The sequence below is a fragment of the Diplotaxodon limnothrissa genome, linkage group LG14, assembly GCF_057381915.1.
Source record: "Diplotaxodon limnothrissa isolate DT_005_m linkage group LG14, D_limnothrissa_male_GT1.1, whole genome shotgun sequence".
Classification (NCBI taxonomy): domain Eukaryota; kingdom Metazoa; phylum Chordata; class Actinopteri; order Cichliformes; family Cichlidae; genus Diplotaxodon; species Diplotaxodon limnothrissa.
This window is the reverse complement of record NC_140609.1, coordinates 12,655,403-12,664,638: the sequence shown is the minus strand read 5'-3', so window position 1 is coordinate 12,664,638 and position 9,236 is coordinate 12,655,403. Positions and strand designations below refer to the sequence as shown.

At 39.9% G+C, this 9,236-nt stretch overlaps 1 pseudogene; it reads left to right on the top strand.

Annotated features, from left to right (window-relative positions):
- The first annotated feature begins 6,168 nt into the window (after positions 1–6,168).
- On the top strand, positions 6,169–7,236 carry LOC146618522 (spastin pseudogene; annotated as a pseudogene).
- The last annotated feature ends 2,000 nt before the right edge of the window (positions 7,237–9,236 follow it).

Below are 9,236 nucleotides of genomic sequence, written 5' to 3'. Positions count from 1 at the left end.
GTCATTAATGAGATGTTGTTGAACTCAGACAACTTGAAGTGTGAAAACGCTGAAATGCTTGCACAAAAGCAGCAACAAGAGAAAATAAATGAAGACCTGCAGCGTAAGCTTCAAGAAATCACAAGAAGAAATGAGCAGTTAGAAAAGATGCACAAGGAAAAACAACAGCAAAATACAGACAAGTGCAATCTATTAAAAGAAATGGAGCAAAGATGCCAGAAACTTGAGAAGGAAGTTGAAGAAACAACCGATCAGTTGAGAACCCTCATCCTAGAGAAAAAAGTGGTCGTGGAAAAGCTCATGGAAAAGAAGAAAAAACGTTTCCGCTTCTTCTGGAGGAGGGACACTCCTGCTTTTTCTACTCTTTCTATTTTTTCTACTGCTGACGTCACCTCGTCTCCCTCCACCTCTGTTCCATCTTAATTTTCACCTCTCCTCTCCCCTTCTCTCCTAACACTTCTTCCCTCTCTCCTTCATCTTTTTTCACCCCAACCAGTCCCGGCAGTTGACTGCCCCTCGTGAGCCTGGTTCTGCCGGAAGTTTCTGCCCGTTTAAAGGCAGTTTTTCTTCCCCACTGTCGCCTAGTGCTTGCTCAGAGGGGATTGTTGGGGTTTTCTCTTTTCTTTTTTTTCCCCTTCTTATTACCATTTTCCTTTATTTACCGATTTGTTTTGTTTACTTTTCTTTTACGTTGTTTCTTTATTTACTTGTTTAACTTTTTTTCAACTTATGTAATAAACTAATAAACCAATTGAATTTATCCTCTGCGTATTTTACATCTAATCTTTAAAGAATATTTCCAAAACATTTTCAAACATCACGATCTGTCTTTTGTTTGCTTGTTAAAACCCCGTAAATGGTGAAGTAAAAACCCTGTGATATGGTTTAAAACATCAAAATAGACTAAACAACTAGTCTAAAACTAAGAGACACAGGATAAAGTTGGTGTGAAGGTTTCAGTCTGTGAATGAATCTAAGCACCATCACCTTAACTTTAAATTCATCTCTGTTACCCTCTTTGTGACTGAACTCTGACCGTGAGCACCACAGCCACTGCGCACCAGTCACACGCACTTTAAATCCATCACAGTAAACCAGTTAGTTTACCTCAGTTTGTTTTGCAGCACATTTCACAACATGCAAAAGCATAATGTGCCATGTACAGACTCAAAATCTGATTTAAAAACATGAGGACTGACCTGTAAGCTTTACATTTACAGTTTATCACATACCACTGAGCAGTTCTTACCTGTAATTCTAAGCCCTCTTCTTCCTTTTCTGGTTTAAAACATCAAATTAGACTAAACAACTAGTCTAAAACCAAGAGACACTTAAATATTAAGTTAAACCTCTGGGGTTGCCGGACGCGCCGGCGCGTCAAAATCACATGACCAATTTAAGACGACACAGCTACAAGATGCAGCGATTCAGAGGCTGTATCCCAATTCAGGGTCTGCAGCCTTAAAGGCCGCATTTTAAGGCCGATTACGTCACCATGCCAGTCTCCTATTGCCAGAGGCTGAAGTGTGTGTGCAGTCACCAGGTGATAATCTGATATCGTCTACTTCCCCACTGATGTTAAGTAATATGAAAAAAATAATGAATCCCACCTTAGGCCGAATGTGTGACTCTCTTCGTAGTGGAAGAGAGAATGAATCTTCCCATCCGAATTCACGGCAATCAGTCTGTCAATCAAATCCTGTGGAGTAAAATGAGAGGCTTTGAACAAGAATGCACCGGATAGGGTGCAAAACGAAAACTGTGTGGAAATTTACAATGGGTAAGGTGGAGAACGTATATCAGTCTCAGTGTGAGAGGGTTTATTTGAATGCGTTTGAAGTAAAACAAATGGGTGGGTGGTGTTTGGAGGCCAAATAAAAAGTGCAAACATGCCCTCAGATGGATGACAAAAAAAAACTGCAGTGTGTGGAAAAGAAGAAGAAGAAAAACACTTACAGGTATGGAGGTTGGCATCTCCCTCAGGGTGTATTCGCTTTTGTTGGCCAAAGACTGTCGGCCCAGCAGTTGCCACACCGACTGGGAAGAGGAGAGGAGGTTGACCAAGTACAGGAAGGACTGAAGAGGAAAGTAAATACAGCAGCTGTTAGAGAGAAAAAATGTATTTGCTTTTAAAGACCATTGTGAATGCATTTGTGCACGTCATGGATTGATCAAATCCTAACACATAATAATAATATAACACTATTCAACTACAAACACTACCGATAATATGACAAATAATATCTGTAGTATTCAAAGCAAAACAAAATGTAAAAAGAATTTATGATTGCAAAGATAAAACATGGTTTACCACACTCTCAAAACTGAATAAGACATATATTCTGAGCAGAGTGGTTGAGCAGAAACCTATTGCAGCCTGAAGAATATTAAACTACAGGAAAGCTCCCTGCATTTTTCACTGGGTCTGGTAGAACAGGGAAAACATATCATCAAAAGCATCAAAGGAAAAAAAGAGAGACACTTGCACAAACGAGCTACAACTTAGATTATATTAAACAGCTTCAAAGAAACGTAAAGAAAAAAACAAGATACGATGGATTTTTTTTTCTAAAATAGAAATATCTATACTTTCATGTGTCTTCTGATGTTTCTGTGCATGTGTGAACTTATCTTCATATGTACTACCAAACCTCCTACTGTACTTAGCACAGATTAAAGCAAAGACTCGAGTTAATTCACCAAAGTGCTGGTGTGTGTATATTTAGTTTTCCTTTGACCTCAGCATATATGTATAACCCACTGATAAGGCAGACTTTAAAGTCGCCTGTGGCAGGACACAGTTTACACATCACTGGCTGTCCGTATTCACTTGGCTAGTCTCTCTGAGAGAGATGACTTGGCTGCTGTCAGAGGCCAAGCATCAGACACACACAGACAGGCTCACGCTGGAGCTTGTTGAAGCTTTCCTGAGAGAAATTCTGCCAAAAACATAACTAAAAATGCAGTCTTATGAAAGTAAGGCTTATTTGCCCAGACACCCATAAACCAATCAGCAAAAAGCCTTTCTTGTTAACAAAATCACTATTGCCAGTTTCTTAAATATGAATATTCACAAGTGAATTTTCTACATGGCTGCTGGTATCACAGCAACACATGGACCACTATTCTGAGTCCTGGGTTAATAATAATTGGAATCAATTTAATTTTAATCAATTTAAACACCTTTGTAACCAGTGAGCTAAAAACATGATGGAAAAGCAAAACTTCTAAGAGATCTGTGTCTGTACTATTATGTAGATATCTAAAAATTGGGGCATTGTGGGCTCCAGGAAGTTTCTCCTTCTCCCTCTCTCTCTCACACACACACGCACGCACATACATACAATACCTTAATGCAACTCCTATCTGTGGGGTCAATGGGAGTTGGTTTGGGACGGACCACTCTGATGTCGTCACTGCTGCACTCAAGAACAGACCATAGCTCTAGTACCAGGGCCCGAATAAAGCCTGAGACAGAACACGGAGAAATTTGTTGTACCAAACATTTATTTGAAATAGCAGCAACTAAAATTATTAACAGTGCTTTAATAAATAAACGACTGACTTTGTTATTGTGTCCAATCTTTTAAAGAAATCTGTCTTTGCATTGCTGGCACCGTTTTGATTGGAGGATTTGAATCTCAGGAAGGAAGGAATTTATAATGCCACTCCCTTTGATCCCATTTAATCTCTTCCCTGTTGCACTTTGGCCTGTCAGTAACTACATTTGAATTTTGCAGCTCAAGCTTGCACATAAAGGCTGGATAAAAACGTTAATGCAATCAAAATGTACGCAGCCCTCGCTGGAAAACTGGGGATACAGTACAGTACATAAATGATGAAGCAAAGACAAAACATTAGTGTCATGGAAGAAGAAATAGTCAGTGCATCACGGGAAGCTCCCAGCAATAAAACCTGCATTTGTATTGACACATAAACCTTAATTTGTGAGCAATTTTCAGTGTATTTCAGTTAAATTAACGAGACAAATATAACAAAAGGGATTTTATACTTAGAAGAAGAATATGAAATTGAAATATTAAACTAAGAAAACTATAAATACTGCAGTTCTAGAGTTACAGATATACAATTAAGCTTTGCATATCAGTGCTGTATAACCCAGGGAATGTACTTTTTTTTTTTTTTATAATTGAATAGTAATGGAAATCATGAACTGTTTTTCAGAGGTCATAGATCAAATGAGCAGTAGAGTTTTTCTCACAGAATGGTTCTTTCACATAGAAAGCAGTGTGTGCTGCAGGTTTAGCAAATGGCCCATCATTTGTAAGCTCTGTCTGGACTATATCACTTTTTGAGGTCATCCTTCTTTCTGTCAGTCTGCCTTTTTATCGATGGCACAAACATATGTCACATCATGGAACACATGAGTGCTCCACAGCCAGCGCTGCTCAACACAGCAGGGAACTGTTCTTGCGTGGGTAAAGTCATAGGAGAGAATAGGTTTCAGAACGCAGCGGTGCTGTTATAAGCGAAGGGCTGATAAGTAATCAGACTTCTTTTCCCATAACCAGTTGAGTCGCCCCTTCTAGCCAATAGAAAGAATGCAGGATTAAAATATTTGTTCACTAGCTTCATTTTTTGACCTCTTTTGACAAGAGTACGGTATTTCCTGGAGCCTTTTGCATATGGATAAACCTAGTATCAGTATACAACTGATATGTGAATCCATTTATCAAAAAAGAACGCCTCTTCTTACTCTTTCTTACCCAAACAAAAACGGTTTGACAAATACATTTCTCCCTAAGCTGCCTTAAGTCTCCTTTATACCGACAACACAAAAACAACAACAACAACTTATAATATAAGCCTTAAGCATCACAGCTGACAAGTGTTTGTTGTGTCCAAATAACTGCAATAGTACCTGAACTGTGCAGAGCCACAACTCCCGGAGCAGTTGCTGCCACCTGTGTCACCATCACCCCGTAGCCAAACTTCTCGCAGCTGCTCACCTACAGAAAACACACAGAAATCTCATACCCCTAGAAATATTTCAGCCTTTCACTATCACAGTTTTTGGTTATCAGGTAAAAAATGAATGAGAGTTTGGAAAAAGGATGGAAAAGGTTTAGGTCAAATGTAGTACTAATGTATCATAAAGGGAGATGTGTAAGTAAATCTGGGATTCTGGAAAGGCACAACATAATGTAGTTAAACATGCTGTGGAGAATTTAAATTGTAAATTGATATTGGAGTGTGCAGGCCCTTCATTAATTACAACACAATGCCACAACTAAAAATAGACAAAATATAATTACATTCCATAATTAAAGTGTAATGCCAAACTAGAGAAGCAATTACAATGGTGCGTAAACAATGGCAGTAAATTAAGCCCACGGGGGATCAGCTAAGGTTTGCAGCAAGCCTGAGTGTTTGTGTGTTTACAATTTGAATCTTAGACTCAGACCCTGTGACAAGGTCTGTGAAAACCACGTTTTTATGCCTGAAATACTACAGTACTACACTCCCACCAGATGAGCTCATGCAGCCTGTCACGAACCGGGACATACAACCATGACAAAACAGGAGATGCACACACAATTTATTGTGTTATTAATTTAGATCAACTGTGCTAATATAGTATACCAAAATGAAAACAATAACTCAAATTTCAGATATTTGAGGTTGTGCTGAAAATAATGGTGCCAAATAAGGCAAGAAAAACATATTTTAAAGGTGAAATATAGAGGTAAAATCAAAAATAGTCAAGAACGGCCAATTATACCCTGGACCACAGAGGGTTAAATTTGAAAACGGTTTAAAAAAAAACATCCCCATTCTAAAATGTCATGTGACAATCTGATTCATGAAGAGTGATGATGTCACAAGGACATGTGATGATGTCACAAGGACATGTGATGATGTCACAAGCACATGCCTTTGAGCCTTTGAAGTTTTTCTATAAATAGGGGTCAGGAGCAGCAAGTTTTAGTCAGTTTGTTCGCAGCCTTCAAACGTTCGACCAGAGCTATATTTGAAAGTATTTGTAAACCTCTGTAACATCACGCTCCAAAGCCCTGTGACGTTTCTGTGTTCTGTGACGTTGTCCCAAAGAAAGACCTTTAAATGCGATAAATAGCCTAAACGTTTTCGTTTATGACTAGTTTACCGTGTTATGACTGTGAACAGGGGGGAAGTCGCGCAAGAGAAATGTCGACCAAAACAATTGCAAGTAAGCCAAAGTCAGTTCCTAAAAGTCAACCCGCAGGTGTTTCCACCACCATCAGACCCTCCACTTCTGTAAGACCTCCATTAAGAATAACTGATGCAAAGAAAACCGCTCGGGTGGGAAAAACTCAGAATGGAAGACCGGCAGCTGTGAAACAGCCCCCGAAGAGGGATATGAAAAAGAATGTGGACAGTAAACTGGTCAGCTTAATTACAAATGAAATTGTATACAGTGGAGCGACTGTGTCATTTGATGACATCGCAGGGCAGGATCTGGCAAAGCAAGCACTTCAAGAAATTGTCATCCTTCCTGCCTTAAGACCTGATCTCTTTACTGGTCTGAGAGCTCCTGCACGTGGCTTGCTTTTATTTGGCCCACCAGGAAATGGGAAGACCATGCTCGCCAAAGCAGTTGCTGCAGAGTCTAATGCAACATTCTTCAACATCAGTGCTGCTAGTTTGACCTCCAAATATGTGGGAGAAGGCGAGAAGCTCGTACGAGCACTCTTTGCAGTTGCAAGAGAGAGACAGCCCTCAGTAATCTTCATCGATGAAGTGGACGGCTTGCTCTGTCAAAGGAGGGAGGGGGAGCACGACGCCTCTCGCCGTTTAAAAACTGAGTTCCTCATTGAGTTTGACGGGTTGCAGTCAGGAAAGGATGACAGAGTACTTGTAATGGGAGCAACGAACAGGCCCCAGGAGCTCGATGAAGCAATATTAAGGCGCTTTGCAAAAAGAGTATATGTGACCTTACCCGATGAGAAGACAAGATTTACGCTGCTGAAAAATCTTTTGGGAACGCACGGGAGTCCACTGAGCCAAGACGAACTGTCCTGTCTTGCAAAAGTGACTGAAGGATATTCAGGGAGCGATTTGACAGCATTAGCCAAAGATGCTGCACTTGGCCCAATAAGAGAGTTGGCACCAGAACAAGTCCGTGTTATAGCTGCTGCTGAGGTGCGCAACATTAAGATAAAAGACTTTGAGGATTCTCTGAAGCAAATCAAACCAACTGTTAGTCCAGCAACTCTTAACATGTACACCAAATAGAACAAAGATTTTGGTGGTCCTTCTTCAATAAATCCAAATCCAGTCAGGCTGGATGAAACAGAGTGCAAAAATAAAGAGCTTCTTCAAGAGAAAGAGCAACAGGAAAAAGAAAAAAAACGTATTCTCCAGGACTTGGAGAGAAGAAATCTACAACTGAACAAATTAATACAATGAAGGACAGAACACCTGAACTGGAAGGAGAAGTATTGGAAAAACGATGTTCAAAGATGCAGCGTAGGATCAATGAAATGGCGAAAAAACACTCAGAGGTCATTAATGAGATGTTGTTGAACTCAGACAACTTGAAGTGTGAAAACGCTGAAATGCTTGCACAAAAGCAGCAACAAGAGAAAATAAATGAAGACCTGCAGCGTAAGCTTCAAGAAATCACAAGAAGAAATGAGCAGTTAGAAAAGATGCACAAGGAAAAACAACAGCAAAATACAGACAAGTGCAATCTATTAAAAGAAATGGAGCAAAGATGCCAGAAACTTGAGAAGGAAGTTGAAGAAACAACCGATCAGTTGAGAACCCTCATCCTAGAGAAAAAAGTGGTCGTGGAAAAGCTCATGGAAAAGAAGAAAAAACGTTTCCGCTTCTTCTGGAGGAGGGACACTCCTGCTTTTTCTACTCTTTCTATTTTTTCTACTGCTGACGTCACCTCGTCTCCCTCCACCTCTGTTCCATCTTAATTTTCACCTCTCCTCTCCCCTTCTCTCCTAACACTTCTTCCCTCTCTCCTTCATCTTTTTTCACCCCAACCAGTCCCGGCAGTTGACTGCCCCTCGTGAGCCTGGTTCTGCCGGAAGTTTCTGCCCGTTTAAAGGCAGTTTTTCTTCCCCACTGTCGCCTAGTGCTTGCTCAGAGGGGATTGTTGGGGTTTTCTCTTTTCTTTTTTTTCCCCTTCTTATTACCATTTTCCTTTATTTACCGATTTGTTTTGTTTACTTTTCTTTTACGTTGTTTCTTTATTTACTTGTTTAACTTTTTTTCAACTTATGTAATAAACTAATAAACCAATTGAATTTGTCCTCTGCGTATTTTACATCTAATCTTTAAAGAATATTTCCAAAACATTTTCAAACATCACGATCTGTCTTTTGTTTGCTTGTTAAAACCCCGTAAATGGTGAAGTAAAAACCCTGTGATATGGTTTAAAACATCAAAATAGACTAAACAACTAGTCTAAAACTAAGAGACACAGGATAAAGTTGGTGTGAAGGTTTCAGTCTGTGAATGAATCTAAGCACCATCACCTTAACTTTAAATTCATCTCTGTTACCCTCTTTGTGACTGAACTCTGACCGTGAGCACCACAGCCACTGCGCACCAGTCACACGCACTTTAAATCCATCACAGTAAACCAGTTAGTTTACCTCAGTTTGTTTTGCAGCACATTTCACAACATGCAAAAGCATAATGTGCCATGTATAGACTCAAAATCTGATTTAAAAACATGAGGACTGACCTGTAAGCTTTACATTTACAGTTTATCACATACCACTGAGCAGTTCTTACCTGTAATTCTAAGCCCTCTTCTTCCTTTTCTGGTTTAAAACATCAAATTAGACTAAACAACTAGTCTAAAACCAAGAGACACTTAAATATTAAGTTAAACCTCTGGGGTTGCCGGACGCGCCGGCGCGTCAAAATCACATGACCAATTTAAGACGACACAGCTACAAGATGCAGCGATTCAGAGGCTGTATCCCAATTCAGGGTCTGCAGCCTTAAAGGCCGCATTTTAAGGCCGATTACGTCACCATGCCAGTCTCCTATTGCCAGAGGCTGAAGTGTGTGTGCAGTCACCAGGTGATAATCTGATATCGTCTACTTCCCCACTGATGTTAAGTAATATGAAAAAAATAATGAATCCCACCTTAGGCCGAATGTGTGACTCTCTTCGTAGTGGAAGAGAGAATGAATCTTCCCATCCGAATTCACGGCAATCAGTCTGTCAATCAAATCCTGTGGAGTAAAATGAGAGGCTTTGAACAAGA